The sequence below is a fragment of the Bos mutus genome, chromosome 8 (genome assembly GCF_027580195.1).
Source record: "Bos mutus isolate GX-2022 chromosome 8, NWIPB_WYAK_1.1, whole genome shotgun sequence".
Classification (NCBI taxonomy): domain Eukaryota; kingdom Metazoa; phylum Chordata; class Mammalia; order Artiodactyla; family Bovidae; genus Bos; species Bos mutus.
This window is the reverse complement of record NC_091624.1, coordinates 101,094,337-101,113,765: the sequence shown is the minus strand read 5'-3', so window position 1 is coordinate 101,113,765 and position 19,429 is coordinate 101,094,337. Positions and strand designations below refer to the sequence as shown.

Here is a 19,429-nt window from a genome sequence, read left to right as displayed (position 1 = left end):
TGAGTTCAAATCCTGGTTCTGCTACTTCTTAACTATGCAACCAGGAACGTGATTAACCTCCTCGTGCTTCGGTTTCATCCTCGGCAAAATGAGGGTAATAGCAGCTACGCCTCATGGGACAGACGTGCCTGAGCTGGTATACAGTGTACAGTATTCATCGGCACCATCACCATCGTGTTCCTGCAGCGTGCGGCAGCCATAATCTCCTTGAAAAGCAGGGATGTCAACTGTGAAAACCCTCATTTTCAGTTCCTAGCAATGATTTTTCATGTAAGTGAAAACAATCTGCATCATTTATTTCCTACTCCATGTTTTAGAGTCATGTTAAATGAAGGAAAACAAAAGAAGGGGGAGGGAAGGGTATGCATAATGATCATAATGATCAAAGGAAGAATTCAGGTGAAATGTTTCCCCCCCCGCACCCACACACACGTCTTCTTGTCAAGCCTATGAATCTCAGCAATGACTTACAAAATTAGGAGTCATTTTTCTCTTTCACTAAAACCAGGTATCAGAGTGGTGAGCACCACTTGAGATTCAAGCTGTTTTGAGTTAATAGTCTTAATGCTGGCCAGAAACCCAGGAAAATGAAAATGACTCACTAAGGGGAATGCTGACGTGCAGGAATAGGACACTCTTACCTACAGAGGCCACTGTGGCCAAGCACTGCACTGAACATGCCACAGGCAGTGAATGCTCTCATCAGCTCCATGACGTGCCTTTTATTATCCCTGTTTTGCAGATTAAGAACCTGAAGCTCCTAATGTGATCAAATATTGGGTTGGCCTAAAAATTTGTCTGTGTTTTTCCATGCCAGCTTATGGAAAAGCCTGAGTGGACTTTTTGCCCAACCCAATGCTTTGTCCAGGGCTTCCCTGGTGGTTCAGATGGTAAAGAATCTGCCTGCAATGTGGAAGATCTGGGTTGGGAAGATCCACTGGAGGAGGGCATGGCTACCCACTCCAGTATTCTTGCCTGGAGAATCCCATGGACAGAGGAGCCTCGCGGGCTAGCTACAGTCCATTGGGTCTCACAGGGCTAGAGACAGCTGAGCGACTAACACCTCGCTTGGCACTTTATCCAAGAGTACAGAGCTCATAAAATCTAAGTCAGGACTTGAAGGTAGGATTTTGACAAGGTCAAAAATCCTTGGTCTGTTTCACTCTATCACACTGCTTGGACAATTCAGCATGGGATATCAGATCTGTCTCCTCTTCCACTTCTGGGCTTCCCTTATGGCTCAGCTGGTAAAGAATCTGCCTGTGATGCACGAGACCTGGGTTCAATTCCTGGGTTGGGAAGATCCCCTGGAGAAGGGAAAGGCTACCCACTCCAGTATTCTGGCCTGGAGACATTCCATGGACTGTACAGTCCATGGAGTCCCATAGAGTCAGACATGAGTGAAAGTGAGTGACTTTCACTTCACACTTCAACTTCTAGAATGAAATCATTCTTCCAAATGCCCTTCTACGACTTTCTTAATTCTTCGGGGAGAGTGAGGGAAGCCTTTATTTGGCACTTCATTTCCTTCTTTTCAAAGAAGTTCATAGCTTTTGTTGTGAAAAAGAAAACTCATAAAATTTCTACAGTTCTGTAACTGCTGTTCTCTTTTAAACTCATTCATTCATCACTGTCAATAAAACGGACTTGTCTAATTTAAAAATAATTATTAAGGTGGTTAAGAATCACTGAACTGAAGAACTGACTCAAGTCTTTCACACTATGACTGTATTCCTAAGGTTTTATATAGGATTACCAAAGGCAGCAAGAACTAAAGGTAAAGGGCTAGGCCACAGTTACTAAACAATGAATCCTAAGACAAAAAAGGACACAGATCTTATCAAATCTTGCTTCTGACAGGATACTAAATCAACTGGCTTATCTGAGACAACCGGACCAGAAAGTCACAGGCCTTTCTAATAAGTGAGTCCTAAGGCATGCGGGAACAAAAGTATACGCTACCCCAGGATACACGTAACTCAGGCTCAAACATCAATTATCGTGTTTGGAAAAAGCCATTATTTTAAGAAACTGAAACACTAATGTATTATGGAGAAAGCATACTGCATGAAGGCTGACTGAAAAAACCCATGAAGCAGAAAACTCTAAATGAATATATTTCACAAAGTAAGTGAGGACGTCTTACAGTCAGACATTCCAAAATTGTACCCCTCTATTAACTGATATTTTTTTACAAAACCCACAATATTTCCGAGAAGGATGCCATTAAGTTAGCAAGCGTGGCAGCACAATAGTACCTTGCGTTCCCGGGACAACGAGAAGACAGGCAACCGCACAGACGGAACGTCTCTACAGGAACGAGAACTAAATCCACAGAACCTCTCTGCTGTGTGGATCATCAAAGGCCCAAGCAAGACTGATAGGGAAGGCTGCTGCGAGGATGATAAGGTCTCTTCAGAAGTAATTAGAATACAGCCTAGGACACAGAGGCAAACCTTATCCTCACACAATAATTTACCGCCAAGCCTTTCCTCTAGGGGGAAAACATCAATACCTTCGGCAGCAGCAGAAATGAAGGGACAAGAAATAACTTGTTTTAAAAGCCAATACTTTGTGTCAGTTTCTGCTGCACAACACGTGAGTCGCCCCACCCTCCCCGCCTCACCCCTCTAGGTCCTTACGGAGCACTGAGCTGAGTCCACACACATGTGTTAACACACAAATATGTGCATAAAGGCAGGCAACTAATCTAAGCAAAACACCTGAGCTGGTATTTTACGGCCGATATAACCCCCCATATCATTTAAACAGCCATCCAACAGTACAGCTCTCCTTTACTACCAAGTTCAACTGCCATACCTTTGGGGAGCAGGGAGAGGCGGTGGACTTAAGTTCTTGGGCAATTAGGAAATACCGAATTTTCCAACCATGACCATGAGCTTCTAAGAGACAAAATCAGAACCTGAACTCTGGCTTTCTGATTCCAACTCCACTTCTCTTTCTGTGACATTATAGGGCCATCTAAACAAGTCTAAATTCCACCATCATGGGGCTACACTGATCTGGCTTCCCAGGCGGTGCTAGCGGTAAAGAACCCACCTGCCAACACAAGAGATGTATGAAACACAGGTTTGATCCCTGGAATGAAAGAGCCCCTGGAGGTGGGCATGGCAACCCACTCCAGTATTCTTTCCTAGAGAATCCCATGGACAGAGGAACCTGGCGGGCTAGTCCACAGGGTCACAAAGAGTCTGACATGACTGAAGCAATTTAGCATGCACGCACACTTCTTTGCATGCTGTAGGAGCAACATCAACTAGAAAAGATGCTAATGCTCTCTGTGAAGCTAACTTAAGCCAATATCTTATGCTGATGGCATTTTTTTTTAAACTGGGAGGTGGTGGTGGGAGGCGAATGGGACAGTAACCCAGGAACATCAAAGCAAATAAAAACCAGATGCTACCAGCCTTCAAAACAAAGCTCAAATACATTTCTCCTGTCATGATGCCTTCCCAGTGCCTCTTGGCAACTCTGTGCTCCCATTCCGAAATATCTTGCCCACACTCTGTATGAGTTTGTCTCATCTGTGGATATGCCTGTTTGTCCATTTGGACAGGAAGCTCCTGGAAGGCAGTAGGCTCATAAATGTTTAGAGGTAAGGCCTTCAGCACTGAAAACTCTCCTTCAGTATAAAAAAGAAAAAATACAAATATGAAGAATGAGTAAATGAATGAGGCAAAGCTAAAGACACATAGGTGAAGGAGGTCTATCTTGACTCCAATAGCAGCCTCCAGCTAATTCGCTACCGTTCCCCTTTGGGAACAGGTTACTGTTCCCAAACAGTTAACCCTAAAAACTGCTTAACCCTAGACCAGGTAATCTACAGAAAATAAAGACGTAGTAGTCCTTTGTCCCAGGGAGGCCCAACAGTCTAGCTGTAGGGCTAAGACACACAGCTAAAACCAAGAACCACTTAAGATCAAAGAGCTAGAAGTGGCAGATGTTATAACTGGATAAAATGATTTCTTGGAAAGCATGCTTCTATTTCTGGAAGAAAGTGACCTATAAAAGTGACATCTATTATTACTACTTACTGTCCCCTCATAATAAGGGCCCAACCAGCGGGGCACTGAAGGAAGACGATATGAAAGCCTCTTTAAACTGTTTCTGCTTCACTCCAAGAAGTCTGTGGCATCAAAAAAACATTTCTGATTGCTATTAATTTCCTGCCATTCTCTCTGAAACCTCTGTCATTAATGACGTTGGCTGGGCCTTACTTTTGATTTCCTGTGTAAAATCTCACTAGAGGTTGAGGTCCAAATTCCTGAGAGGTTTAAGACCCTTTCCTACATGGACATCCCCCTACCCAAACCCAACCTGCTCAAACCAAACCACAAAGTAGATATGTATGGTATGTAGATGAAATATGAACTTTCATTAGTCAAAAGGTACAAACTCTCTTCTGCATCTGCAGTCCCAAAATGAGTAAGTAGAATTTATAAACTTCTTTGGACAGCCAGAGGTTTGTTTGACTTGCCAACTAATATCTGGGGTTACTGGTGTAGTTCCTCAGTGCATGTGCTTAGTCCTCAGTCGTATCTGACTCTTTGCGACCCCGTGGACTGTAGCCCGCCAGGCTCCTCTGTCCATGGGATTCTCCAGGCAAGAACACTGGAGTGGGTAGCCATTTCCTTCTCCAGGAGAACTTCTCAACCCAGCGACAGTCTCCTGAATTTCAGGCGGATTCTTTACTGGGGAAGTCCCCCAATTCCTTGGAAGTACCACCAAACACATTCTTTTTTGGGGAGTGAATATAATCATATCTGGAAAATATCTCAACAGAATTTTACGTCCTGTCTAATGCTGAGCTAATGATGGTCTAGACTGAAGAATGACTGCGTTGGATGTTTGGGGATTTATAAAATAACTTTTTCCTTTTGAGATGGTGGTCAAGTTTGGTTCCTGGATATTGGCAGTTATGTTGGGAGGGTCTAATACATAACAAAAGGTTCTGCTCAACACAAACTGAGGTACCAGACAGAAGCAGAATTTCGATTTTTACATGAGTACAACCTATGAGAAACTAACCTGGTAACGTAGCTTAGAGAATAATCAGGGACCTCTGCTCCCTTATCATGCTGGTTGACAAGGTTTAGGACACATGAAAAACAACCCACAACATTTTGGGTTTTGATTCTTCCAACACCCAACAAGAGTGCTATTATTTTGTACACCTGGTCAGAATGCCGAAGAACCAACAGCAATAACACTATTGACAGAAAATGAAAACACAATCAGGGTTATCACACATTCTTTCAATACTGTATTCACATTCAAATTCAAGGACTAGAATGTTATATACATAGCCCTTAAATTTGAATGTGAATACAATATTGAAAGAATGTGTGGTAACCATGATGATTGCTTTTTTATTTTCTATTAATAGCACATTATATACATAACATTATGCTTCCCTGGTAGCCTAGTGGTAAAGAATATGCTTGCTATGCAGGAGACCCGGGTTCGATTCCTGGGTTGGGAGGATCCCCTGGAGGAGGAAATGGCAACCCACTCCAGGATTCTTGCCTGGAGAATCCCATGGACAGAAGAGTCTGGTGGGCTACAGTCCATGGGGTTGCAAAGACTTGGATATGACTGAGCTACTAATACATACACATATACAAAACATTATAAAAAAGCTGCCATTGTCAGGAAGTAACTGTTAGATGAAAGATAAGCTCTCAATACATCTTTTAGATAAAAATCACCATTCCAATAGAAATCCTTAAAGCACAGAATGTCACAGAAAGCAGTAACTTTAGAGATAATCTAGTCTCACCTTCTCATTAATAACGTAGGATAACAACAGAAAATAAGCCTGGAACCTATTGTTACTGCACAGTTCTTCCCACTGCACTCACTTAACAATGCTTTCTAAGTACTGGGTTGGCCAAAAAGTTTGTTTAGGTTTCTGAATGAACTTTTTGGCCAACCCAATACCTTCTCTTCTCAAGGCACTGTGCTTGATATGAGATCCTTTCTCTTAAGAAGACATTCCGTATTAAGACACAGAAAAAAAAATGCATTATATGAAATTAGACAATAATGGTATTCCGTAAGACCACAACTCTTGGCTACTAAAAACCAAAGTGAGGGAGTAACTAAATTAGTAGTTGCAAATTCAATTGTAGCAAATGTGAACAGATTAAATACTCCAATTAAAGGCAGACAATGTCAAAGTGGATTAAAGAAACAAGACCCAACTACTGCAGACTGTTATCTATAAGAAACACATTTTCAATACAGGGACACACACGGGTGGAAAGTAAATGGGTAGAAAAGTATGTATGTAACAGCTGTAATGGGAAACAACGCCAACAAAAAAGGAAACTTCAAGACCAGAAAGGACTTCTCAATGTGATAAAAAAGTAAGCTCATAATCAAAGTTTTATCAAAGTTCATACGCCAGGAAAACGCACCAATCACAAATGTGCATACACCTAGCAGATCTTCAAAATAAATGAAGTAGAAACTAATACAACTAAAGAGGTAAACAGATCATTCTTCAATCATAGCTGGAGATTTTACTCTTTTTCTCTCAGCAATTGATAGTACATAGAAAAGAAAAAAAAATCCCCAAAGACCATTGAACAACACTATCTACCACCTCAACTTAATTGATGTTTATAGAACATTACATCCAAAAACAGCAGAATATACCTTCTTTCAAATACACATAGTATGTTCACCAAGAGAGATCATATATGCTGAGCCACAAATAAGTCTCAATAAAAAAAACTTTTAAGAAACTGAAATGGTACAGAATAAACCCTCTCTGATCAAAAGGGAATTAAAATCAGAAATCAAGAAAAACTCCATGTTTTTGGAAACTCAGAAATTAAACAATCCATTTGTATACAATCCACAGGTAAAAATACAATTTCAGGAAACATTGTAAATTAAATAATAATTACAACAGAACATATTAAAATTTGTGGGATTCAGCCAAAGCAGTGCTTATGGGAAAAACTTAAAGCTTTAAATACTTACATTAGAAAAGAAAAAAGGTCTATAGGATAGCTAGGTTTCTATACTTTATTTAAGCAAAGAAAAAGAAAAGCAAAGTAAACTCAAAAAAAGTAGAAGACGATATAAGAATAAAAGCAGAAATATATAAAGTAGAGGGCATAAACAAAATCAAAAGTTAATTCTTTGCAAAGAACAACAAAATTGATAAACCACAACTAGACTGATAGAGAAAAAAAGAAAGAACACAGATTATCTATATCAGGATTGAAGGAGGGGTGATCAATAACATCCTACAGACATTAAAAACAAAGTAAGGCAATGTTAGGTATTGGGGGCAGGAGGAAAAGGGACGACAGAGGATGAGATGGCTGGATGGCATCACCGACTCAATGGACGTGAGTCTGAGTGAACTCCAGGAGTTGGTGATGGACAGGGAGGCCTGGCCTGCTGCGATTCACGGGGTCGCAAAGAGTCGGACACGACTGAGCGACTGAACTGAAGGGAATGTTATGAACAACTTTATACCAAAAAGCTTGACAACTTGGATAAAACAGTCAAATTCCTTGAAAAACACAACTTACGAAAATGGACACAGATGAAACATAATATCTGAATACCCCTTTGTCTATTAAAGAAATGGAATTAATCATCTAAAGTGTGAGTCACTCAGTTGTGCCCAACTCTTTGGGACCCCTGTGGACTGCAGCCCACCAGGTTCCTCTGTCTATCGGATTTTCCAGGCAAGCATGTTGGAATGGTTTCCCATTTCTTTCTCCAGGGGATCTTCCTGATCCAGGGATCAAACCTGGGTCTCCTGCACTGCAGGCAGATTCTTTACCAACTGAGCTACCAGGGAAGCCCTGTATCTAATCATCTAAAGCCCTCCAATAAAGAAAACTCTAGTCTTGGACAGTTTTACTCATGAATTTCAGCAAACACACAGAAGAAATAATATTCATCTTACATGAAGTCTTTCAGAAAATAAGGAGGAAATGCTTCATAACTTGTTTTATAGGGCTGGCATAACACTGAAGCCAGAATGTAACAAAGAAAAGAAAACATGAAATCTCAGAGCACCATCCCCCATGAATAAATCCTTTCCAAAGTATTAGAAAGCTGAATCCAGTGATATGTAGAAAGAAAAATACATTACAACCAAATAGGGTCTATCTTGGAGAAGGCAATGGCACCCTACTCCAGTACTCTTGCCTGGAAAATCCCGTGGACGGAGGAGCCTGGTAGGCTGCACTCCATGGGGTCGCACAGAGTCGGACATGACTGAAGCGACTTAGCAGCAGGGTCTATCTTAGGAATGCAAGGTTAGTTTAAGATTAAAAAAATCAAAGTAATATACATTATCAGAATGAAAGAGGAAAAGCCTGTTATCATTTAGTCACAGAGAAATCATTAGACAAATGAGTTAACAATAAAACTCTGCAAAATTTTTCAATCTGATAAAGATATCTTAAAAAAAAAAACTCTCAAGTAACACTGCACTTAATACTGCAGTATCAAATGTTTTCCCTATATTATTGGGAGTAAGACAGAGTCATTCTCATCACTTTCATTTAGCACTGGACAAAATGTCCAAGCTATTGCAATAAGGAAGAAAAGCATCCACAACCAAAAGGAAAAAAATTAAAATTCACTGTATTTGCAGATTACATGATTATTTTTAAAGAAAATTCTAGCATATCTACAAAAAACAACTTACAGAACTGAGTAGTGAATTTAGTAAGTTCATATGCTATAAGGTTAATACACAAAAATCAACTATGTACCTTGATACTAACTGCAAACAATTTGAAAATACAATTGAAAACAATTTCACTTAATATAACATCAACAAACAAAATATTGGATTGACTATAAAAAGTCTGTCCTGTTTAACCCACATGAACTTCTGGCCAACCCCAAATTTTGAAATAAATTTAACCAAAAGCTTACAAAATCTCCAAACCAAAGACTGCTAAGAGAAATTAAAAACTAGAAGACAGACTATGTTCATAAATTGGAAGGTTAAATTGTCAATTTTCTCAAAATTTTTCTATACTTTAAACACAATACCAATCCTATCACACTTTTTACTAGAAATTGACAAATATAAACTTTATACAGAAGGGCTGCTGCTGCTAAGTCACTTCAGTCGTGTCCGACTCTGTGCGACCCCATAGACGGCAGCCCACCAGGCTCCTCTGTCCTTGGGATTCTCCAGGCAAGAACACTGGAGTGGGTTGCCATTTCCTTCTCCAATGCATGAAAGTGAAAAGTGAAAGGGAAGTCGCTCAGTTGTGCCTGACTCTTAGAGACCCCATGGACTGCAGCCCACCAGGCCCCTCCATCCATGGGATTTTCCAGGCAAGAGTACTGGAGTGGGTTGCCATTGCCTTCTCCATACGAAGGGCAAAGGACCTAAAATATCCAAAGCAATCTTAAAACAGTAGGACTGAGTTAGAAGATTTACACTACTTCAGGATATACCCTAAAACTACAGTAATCAAGACTGTGGTACTGGCATAAAGACCGAAAACAGATCAATGGAACAGAAAAGAGTCCAGTCCAAAATTTATATCGCCAACAGATTTTTGACAAAACTGCCAATACAATCTATATGGGAAAGGGAAGTTTTAAAAGAAGTAATGTTGAAACAATTAGGTATGTATATAGAAAAAAAGAAATCTCAACGCCTATCATGCACTACACATAAAACCTTAAATCAAGATGGATCATAAGCCTACATATGAAACATAAAAGTCAAATCTATAACTAGAAAAAAACACAGGAAATATCCCCTTGCCTTGTGAGTAGGCAAAGGTTTTTTAAGAGATAATACAAAATAAGCAGTAAGTATGAAAGAAAAAAATTGCTAGATTAAACTTTACCAAAACAAAACACTCTGTTCAAAGATTTTAACGTAATGAACAGTCAAGTCACAGACTGGGTTTCCGTGTTTACAAAACAGAGATTGAACAGAGGACTAGAATCCAGGGCATATAAAAAATAAAACAATAGGCAATAGGCAGAAGGTTTTAACACACACTTCACAAAGGAAATATACACAGAAAGCATCAGTACATAATAAAGTGCTCAGCATCATTAGTCAGCAGGAAAACGCAAATTAAAAGCACAGTGAGATGCCACTACACACCCACTAGAATGGCTAAACTTCCAAAGACTGGCACCACCCTACTCTAGTGAGGATCTGGAACAAATGCACACTCATATGTTACCGGTGGGAGTACAAATGATGCAACCACTTTGGGAAAATGTCTGGCAGTTTTGAAACTAAACGCATGATGGTTATTACACCCAAGAGAAATAAATACATACATTCACAAAAAGACTGCATAAGTATGCTCACTGAAGTTTTATCATGATAGCTACAAACTGGAAATAGCCCAGCTATCCATCAACAGAATGGATAAACAAACTATGGTCTACGCCTACAAAGGAATTCTACCCAGAACTAAAAAGATAATGGCTATTATAAAACTCAACATGGATGAAGCTCAAAATATAACTCTTCATGAAAAGATGTCTCACACAAAAGAATATGTATTATTTGGTTCCATTTATTTCGTTGGCCAAAATGTCCGTTCGGGTTTTCTAGATCATCTTACTGACTTACTAATCCCGAACTAACTTTTTGGCTAGCCAATACATGACGTTTAATAGGCAAAACTAATCTATGAAAGGGGACAACATGAGAACAATGGCCGCCTCTGGGAGTCCAGGTGGGGTTTACAGGGAGGAGGCAGGAGGAACCTTTCTGGGTGGCAATGATGTTCTCTGTCTTAGCAGGGTTTTGTTACACAGGTACATGCATTTGTTAGAACCCATCAAGCAGTATCCTTAGCATCAGTGCACTTCATTTTCAAGTAAATTCATTCAAATTTACTTGAAAAGAAAAGACTACAGTGAACTAGCTAATGATGTGCATGATGATGTATTTGGGGAAAGTATACTGAAGCCTGCTTTAAAATGTGTTAAAATAAATAAATAAAGAGGGATTGATGAATGCACAGAAATGGCTAGTTAGCTAAGTATGTGATGAAGCACATGTCATAGAACATAGGTTGTAAGTATGTGATGTTCACTGGAAAATTCTTTCCACTTTTATTTCAAAAAAAAAAATGTTGGGAGAAAAACTAATATCTCTTTATGATGACTAAGATTGTACCTAGGTTGTGCTGCCAGTGTCAAGGATCCTGGTTACCGTCTGTGAAAATCTGATTTACCAAGAGAGGTAGTAAAAGTGATCAATATACAAAGTGAGGGGTGGGTGGGAGGTGCGATACTGGAGCCAAAGCCCAGAAAGGCAGGAGATGATCACTTTCAGGGCTTCTCAGGTTGCTCTGCTTTCTCTGTTACTCTGCAAATCTATGAAATTATCTTCTGGGCCTGGTACCCAGTGTTACCTAGCACTCTAGTTTTTCCAGGACTCAGGAGGACATAGTTGGGGGCTTTAAACTCATTGATGGACATGGGGAAAAAAAAAAAAGGAAGGAACGGAAATGAATTAAAAATTCCACAGGGAGAAGGTATGACTCACCCACTTCTTGATGGGTAACTCCCCTTTTAAATGGCATCTTGTGAGAACAGCCAAGGAGCAACAAAGATTGAATGTAAAACTGCTTCTGGGCAAGACTGATTAAAAAGGAATACAACTGTTAAAAGGTTGCTTTGAGTGATTTGGCGACATGTGCATTCTGGCGAATGGGTGACTCACACCCCACTGCCGGTCCTTTTCATCTCCAGGGTGACGATTTTTGAAGGACGAGAGTCACCAGTAATTGATGATCTCCAGACACTACTGCGGTCTTAGTCTAAATGACAGCAGTGATTAGCACTTTGCTTGATTTAATGAGTCTTCACAGAAACCAAACCTGCTTCGTCCTCGACTCTCTGTTTCCTCAGCTTTCCAGTGTTCCCAGCCGCAGGGAGCTAGCGTACTGCTTGCTACTACCCTGCCATAAATGTTAACCAAGTTCACCTCGTTAGAGTTTTCCCTTACTCTAACTCTTCATCTTTTCAGAAAAAAGCAAAACGTGAATTAGATTGGACACATGACAGTGAAGCAGGGACACAGCTGAGCTAACAGTAGAACTCGACGTGAGTTCGAACAACGGCTATTAGCTTTAAATGAGGTTGACTCATTTGTCACAATATGAACAATAACTTTAAGAAAATTTATTTATTTTTAAAAATTTGGCTGCGCTGGGTCTTAGTTGCAGCACGTGGGATCCAGTTCCCTGACTAGGGATCGAACCTGGGCCACCTGCATCGGGAGTGTGGAGTCTTAGTCACAAGACCATCAGGGAAGTCCCAGTATGTAACTCAGTACTGTATCTGTGTGGTCATATTAGTACCAACTACTAGGAAAATAAGGATTCCCTGGCGGCACAGTGGTAAAGAATCCACCTGCCAGGGCAGGAGACACGGATTCAGTCCTTGTGCGGGGAAGATCCCCTGGAGTAAGAAAAGGCAACCCACTCCAGTATTCTTGCCTAGAGAATTCCATGGACAGAGGAGCCTGGTGGGTTACAGTCCGTGGGGTCGCAAAGGGTCAGACACGACTGAGCATGCATGCATGCAGACTAGGAAAATAAACATGAATTTACTACCTTACATCTGAGAGAGGTGAGCCACACTAGGGAACCCAAATATTTTTCTTAAATACCATCTATACAAGAGAATTTAGATCAGTAAGATGAATGTCCATCCAAAAATTTTGCAGGAAATGTTATGTCCAAAACACAGTATCTCTGGGCTGCTCTACATTTTGCAAGGATGTCAACGTTTGAAAAGTTTTCTGCGTTCTGTAGTACCAACCAGACAACTATTTCTTCAAATTACACAAAGCTTCCCTAAAAAACAAATACCAATTTTATTATAGGGAGCTGGCGGTAAAAATTTACCTCCACAAACACAAGACTGCAAATTGGCTTTCTCTAGATTATTTCATAAAAGCATAGAGGCCAGGAGAAAAAAGAGCAAAACATGCCAAGTGGGCTGGCAGGACTCAGTGTAGCGTTTATGGCTGGCTTTATGGCTCCCAGACTGTACTTTTACTACTTCCCGAGAGCCATTCATATTTGCCGCAATGAAAACTCAAATCACATATAAATTTTTATCTGAAAATAAAGTGTTTATTGCCCCCTTGAGGTAAATTAAAGAACAGAAACAAAACAACGCCAGCTCTGGTCTGTCCTTTAGAGAAAGAGGCTTTCTTCTTCAAAAGACTTTTTCTACACACATACCGTGATCTGAAGTTACAGAGTAAAAGTTCATTTCACCCCAAAAAGGACAATTTATACACACCACTAGGCATCAGACCATTTCTGTAAAAATAGAGCTAAAACTTCACACAAAGAATATCAGTTCAGTCATTCAGTCGTGTTCGACTCTTTGCCACCCCATGGACTGCAGCATGCCAGGCCTCCCTGTCTATCACCAACTCCGGAAGCTTGTTCAAATTCACATCCATCGAGTCAGTGATGCCATCCAACCATCTTACCCTCTGCCGTCCTCTCCTTGTCTTCAACCTTTCCCAGCATCAGGGTCTATTTCTAAGGAGTCAGTTCTTCACATCAGGTGGCCAAAGTATTAGAGTTTCAGCTTCAGCATCAGTCGTTCCAATGAATATTCAGGACTGATTTCCTTTAGGATTGACTGATTTGATTTCCCTGCAGTCCAAGAGACTCTCAAGAGTCTTCTCCAATACCACAGTTCAAAAGCTTCAGTTCTCTGGTGCCCATTCTTCTTCATGGCCCAACTCTCACACCCATATACAACTACTGGAAAAACCATAGCTTTGACTAGAAGGACCTTTGTTGGCAAACTAATGTCTCTGCTTTTTAATATGCTGTCTAGGTTGGTCATAGCTTTTCTTCCAAGGAGCAAGTGTCTTTTAATTTCATGACTGCAGTCCACCATCTGCAGTGATTTTGGAGCCCCCTCAAAAAAAGTTTGTCACTGTTTCCATTGTTTCCCCATCTATTTGCCATGAAGTGATAGGACCAGATGCCATGCTCTTCATTTCTTGAATGTTGAATTTTAAGCCAGCTTTTTTCACTCTCCTCTTTCACTTTCATCAAGAGGATCTTTAGTTCCTCTTGGCCTTCTGCCATTAGGGTGGTGTCAGCTATATATCTGAGGTTATTGATATTTCTCCCAGCAATCTTGATTCCAGCTTGAGCTTCATCCAGCCCGGTATCTTGCATGGTGTACTCTGCATATAAGTTAAAAAACCAAGATGACAATATACAGCCTTGATGTACTCCTTTCCCAATTTGGTACCAGTCCATTGTTCAACATCCGGTTCTAACTGTAGCTTCTTAACCTGCATACAGATTTCTCAGGAGGCAGGTCATGTGGTCTGGTAGTCCCATCTCTTTAAGAATTTTCCAGTTTGTTGTGATCCACACAGTCAAACGTTTTGGCGTAGTCAATAAAGCAGCAGCAGATGTTTTTCTGGAACACTCTTGCTTTTTCTCTGATCCAGTGGATGTTGGCAACTTGATCTCTGGTTCCTCAGCTTGTACATCTGGAAGTTCTTGGTTCACATACTGTTGAAGCCTGGCTTGGAGAATTTTGAGCATTATTTTGCTAGCGTGTGAGATGAGTGCAATTGTGTGGCAGTTTGAACATTCTCTAGCATTGCCTTTCTTTGGGATTGGAATGAAAACTGACCTTTTCCAGTCCTGTGGCCACTGCTGACTTTTCCAAATTTGCTAGCAAATTGAATGCAGCACTTTCACAGCACATCTTTTAGGATTTTAAATATAGCTCAGCTGGAATTCCATCACCTCCACTAGCTTTGTTCATCATGATACATTCCAGGATCTCTGGTTCAAGGTGAGTGTACATACCATTGTGGTTATCTGGGTCATTAAGAACTTTTTTGTATAGTTTTTCTATAGTTTTTCTGTCCTTTATTGTGCTCATCTTTGCATGAAATGTTCCCTTGGTATCTCTAATTTTCCTGAAGAGATCTCTAGTATTTTCCATTCTATTGTTTCCCTCTATCTCTTTGCATTGCAAAATTTTAAAGTTTCAGTTGATAAAATGTCAAATTAACTGTATCCTAAAAATACATTATACACATCTTCAACTGGCCTAGCTAGCTCACGTGACCTAAGGAACCCAAAAAACAGACTAAAAATCTCTGCAGCAAATTTTCATGGAGGGGGGGTTAAGGGGTGGAACAAGTCTAAGATATTTATGATTCAAACTCACTTAATGCACAAGGTCTGCAACAAGAGATCAGCTGCACTGAGAAAAGAATATATAACACATAAGCATGGGGAGAGAAAAGTGTGACGGTCTGAACAGATGATCTGATCCTAAGAGGGAATTCTCAGAGTTCAGTGGATTTTTAGGCAGTAATCCTCTGAGGTACCGCTGTCATCCTAACGTCATGGGGCTTTGAACTAATTAAGGCTGTTTTTCCTCTAATTGCGTTTTATTCTAAGCTGTCATCTGTTTGTCAGTATTATTAGGAAAAAGGCGTTGGATTACATCATGACTCCCTCGGAAGTTTGAAAGACTTCAGCATTTTACTCAGTATGACTCATATTCATGAATGATCAAGGTTCCGAATGAGCAGTAAAAATAAGGTCCTATTTCATCCTGCTACTCAAGGCCCTGCAGGATGGAGATCAGGCTGGCCTGCTGTTGCTCAAAGTCAATTCATGGACACAGATTTAACCGATCACCTCCTCTGGTGGCCATCACACAAAGTAGGCTGCTCACACCCACTCTCCCAGATGCTGAGCACGCCACCCGGGCATCTCAAACTGTTACTGAATCTGAGGCTCTAGCTTCGTCACAAAAGAATTCTGAAGTGAAGTGATAGGTAAGAAGTGAATCTGGTCCCATCACTTCATGCAAACAGATGGGGAAACAAGTGACAGACTTTATATTTTGGGGCTCCAAAATCATTGCAGATGGTGACTGCAGCCATGAAATTAAAAGACGCTTGCTCCTTGGAAGAAAAGCCATGGCAAACCTAGACAGTGCATTAAAAGGCAGAGACATCGCTTTGCTGATAAAGGTCCATCTAGTCAAAGCTATGGTTTTTCCAGTAGTCAGGTATGGATGAGAGAGTTGGACCATAAAGAAGGCTGAGTGCCAAAGAATTAATGCTTTTGAATTGTGGTGCTGGAGAAGACTCTTGAGAGTCCCTTGGACTGCAAAGAGATCAAACCACTCAATTCTAAAAGAAGTCAGCCCTGAATATTCATAGAAAGGACTGATGCTGAAGCTGAAAACTCCAACAGTTTGGTCACCTGATGCAAAGAGCCAACTCATTGGAAAAGACCCTGATGCTGCGAAAGATTGAGGGCAGGAGGAGAAGGGAACGACAGAGGATGAGATGGTTGGATGGCAACACCTACTCAATGGATATGAGTTTTAGCAAACTCTGGGAGATAGTGAAGGACAGGGAATTCTGGTGTGCTGCAGTCCATGGGGTAGCAGAATTGGACATGACTGAACAATAACTATGACAAGTGGGAGAATTATTCCAATTATTTTGGGGATGAGGCAGAGATTTCCAGGAATCACCATCCACTTTTTGACCTCTTTGGTTAGCCTTAGAACCGTTATGGCACTGGAGGGTGTGCTATTTAGCATGCTAACGTATTACAATGAGTGTATGATAAGGCTCAGTGTCTACTAGAGGCTAACTGTTCCACCATCTTGGTTCCAACCAGTCTGTCATGCCCCATGGCCATGTCATGGATTTCCCAGGTGGCTCAACGGTAAAGAATTTGCCTGCCAATGTAGAAGACGCAGGAGACCTGGGTTTGATCCTTGGGTCAGGAAGATCACCTAGAGAAGGAAATGGCAACCCACTCCAGTCTTCTTGCCTGGGAAATTCCACGGGAAGAGGAGTCGGGTGGGCTATAGTCCATGGGTTTGCAGAGAGTTGGACACGACAGAGTGCACGTGCACACCCATGCCCACCTCATTCTTTTAAAGGCTGTGTCCTGCCCACTTCCCTCATATTTCAAAACTACTCTGGAGATTTATTTAAACTTATGAAAAAGTCTCTCTACTCTTTTCATTTTTACTAACCCAAAGGAGAGCATTAAGACATTAAGGGGATTGAAGTAGGGTGAGCACAACACCCTGCCCCCCATTCCAAGAGGCACCCCTACGTGGGTCATTAGTTGTCAATATCCGAGCAACAGATGATCATTCAAAATCCATTCACCAGTTTACTTGTGGCTGCCACATGCCAAGAACTATTTTAATTACAGGATAATGAAAGCATCTTTGGGTTCATTCAAGTCCTACTTATGACCCTGCAAAAAACTTAGAGGGGCAATGTTTGAATAACCTTATAATTAGCTGTCTTCCCGCACCCAACCCACCCCCACTGTAATAAAAAAGAAGCCAGAAAAAAAAAAAAGCCTGAAGGCAGTGGGAGAGGGAGTGCAAGGAAAAAAAAAAACAAAACACATATTTCTTCCAGTATTTTGAAGCTCTGGTGATGTATACAAACGTGTGCTCACACACACACAGACAAGCACTCTCGTTCGTTTTACACCTGGCACGATGTCCTGCGTTATAATTATAGCCAAGTTTAGGCTCTGAAAACAAAGCTGCCTTGGTTTCACAGGCCCCACTCCACTTCCTATGGACCTGGGCCAAGGGGCTTCATCTCTCTGGGCCTCAGTTTCCTCACTTGTAAAACAGGGATGATTTAAATATGTAACTCAAAGATTTTTTGCGAGAATCAAGTAAGTAAATACTCACTGCAGCGCCCAGCACACTGCAGACAGTGTAAATGTGACGGTCCCCTCCGCACGGTTCTAACGGATGCCAAGGATGACCATGACTCCATCACCGCTTCCACGTATTTATACTCACACAGGCATGGCCACACACGAGACGGGATCACACAGTAAGAGCCGCTCTAAAACTTGCTTTATCATGTGGTGTACCCTGGAGATTCATGAGACTCTCCCATAAGGTAAGCTCACCCATTTGTGTGATGATAAACACCTGTGACAATCGGATACTCCTCAGTTTTAGAGGGCTGGCCGAAAGTTCATTCAGGTTTTTCCATGAAATGTTACAGAACATTTTTTTCTGGACCATTTATTGCCAGCCCAGACATCTCTTGTACCGCCTACACATGTCCCCACTTGAGGCATTTCAAACTTAATGAAGCCAAAGGAAAAGTCTTGACTTTTCTCCCACAAACTCGTTCTTTCCCCTGTTCTTGCATCTGGGTAGGCAGCAGTACCCTCGGTCGCTTTCTACAACCCATGCACTGGGTGCATCCTCGACTCCCTCTTTCTTATTTCCAACCTGATTCAAAGTCCATCAGCAATAAAATATAGCTCTAACCCATCTGCCCTTTTCTGTCACTGCGCCACCACCCTCATTTGAGCAGGGGTGGGCACAACAGCCTCCCACCCGGTTTTCCACTTCTGCTCTGGCACCCCTCAAATCCACTTGCCGGGATGTCTTCAGACCTACAAACCTGAACACGTCACTCTCTGGCTTGAAACCATTCACCTACTTCCTACTGCTGATTCCAGCGTTTTGAAGTCCTCAACATCCAGCACAGCCTTCAAGCTCCCCTCATGACATCTGCTCCTTGGTTCGCCGGAATCTAGCCACTCTCTGAGGAAGACCTCAAGCTTCTTCCTTGTTTCAGCGCCTCTGTCTTATTTGTTTTCTGCGCCTGGCCTGACTGGGTCCTCCGCATAGTTTCTTCCTTGTTTCAGCACCTCTGTCTTATTCGTTTTCTGCGCCTGGCCTGACTGGCTGCTCCGCATACTTCCGATCTCAGCTTAAACATCACCAGGTCACGTTCAGAATCAGCCTATGTTTTCTCCAGCACAGCAGCCTGTCTCCACCACGGCACCTACTGTCTGTCATCTGTTGAACCAGCAGAATGTGAGCATCACCAGGGCAAGGACAGCATCCGTCTTGTTCACCGTTTTGTTCCCGGTACCCCAGGCAGAGCATGGTCCCTAGTGGGCCTTCAATTAACGTTCAGTAATTAAAGGCAGAGTACACAGTAGCTTAGCCAGGTGTCCCTGAAATTTCTGAAAATAAAAACTATTTTAAGACTTTCCCTTCTAAAATCACCAAACTTAGGAAACTTTAGTTTTCTTCTCATTAAAAATGGAGACAGGAGGTATCAAAAGAAAGCATAGCTGTCTTCTGTTTTATCAACTAGAATTTGAAACAAATAAATGATCCCATTCACAAATAAAAATGACTCAACACTCATCAGATAGTAAGTCATAAAACAGTAACTATTAAATAATAGTCATTTGTTCTGTCAATTTTATAGCAGCTCACTGTCTCAGATTAAAAGTACTGCCCGAGCTCTTTCTGGGTGAGCTCACCAACTGCAATCCAGGCCACTCCTGCAGCTTAGACCAGCCTAAGGCCGAAAAGATCTGTGCAGCGA

At 41.4% G+C, this 19,429-nt stretch overlaps 1 protein-coding gene across 3 annotated transcripts in view; it reads right to left on the bottom strand.

Moving 5' to 3' along the window:
- ELP3 (elongator acetyltransferase complex subunit 3) overlaps positions 1–19,429 on the bottom strand; it is a 122,656-nt gene that overhangs the window by 80,791 nt on the left and 22,436 nt on the right. The window lies entirely within an intron of this gene.